This window comes from Amblyraja radiata, chromosome 41 (genome assembly GCF_010909765.2).
Source record: "Amblyraja radiata isolate CabotCenter1 chromosome 41, sAmbRad1.1.pri, whole genome shotgun sequence".
Taxonomy (NCBI): domain Eukaryota; kingdom Metazoa; phylum Chordata; class Chondrichthyes; order Rajiformes; family Rajidae; genus Amblyraja; species Amblyraja radiata.
Window position 1 is genome coordinate 8,806,929 of NC_045996.1, and position 682 is coordinate 8,807,610.

The following is a 682-nucleotide window of genomic DNA, read 5'->3' on the forward strand; positions in this document are numbered from 1 at the left end:
TTTGAGAAGGAACTGCAGATGCAGGAAAATCGAAGGTACACAAAAATGCTGGAGAAACTCAGCGGGTGCAGCAGCATCTATGGAGCGAAGGAAATAGGCAACGTTTCGGGACGAAACGTTGCCTATTTCCTTCGCTCCATAGATGCTGCTGCACCCGCTGAGTTTCTCCAGCATTTTTGTGTACCTTAGAATTAAATATGCATGAAGTTATGGCTGGAATTATTAATGAACCATTAATCATTTGCATTATAAACATCACTGGTGATTTGATAATCTCAGAACAAATTTTTTTTAAATCAGCCATGCTGGTTTTCAGCTGAGCAATTCTCCCTATCTGTCGCCTTCTGCAGACCAACTAATCCTCCCAGACTCCGTGTAGGAAGGAACTGCTGATGCAGATGGTTTGCACTGAAACATAGAAACGTAGACAATAGCTGCAGGAGTAGGCCCTTCGGCCCTTCGAGCCTGCACCGCCATTCAATATGATCATGGTTGATCATCCAACTCAGTATCCCATCCCTGCCTTCTCTCCATACCCCCTGATCCCTTTAGCCACAAGGGCCACATCTAACTCCCTCTTAAATATAGCCAATGAACTGGCCTCAACTACCTTCTGTGGCAGAGAATTCCACAGATTCACCACTCTCTGTATGAAAAATGTTTTTCTCATCTCGGTCCTAAA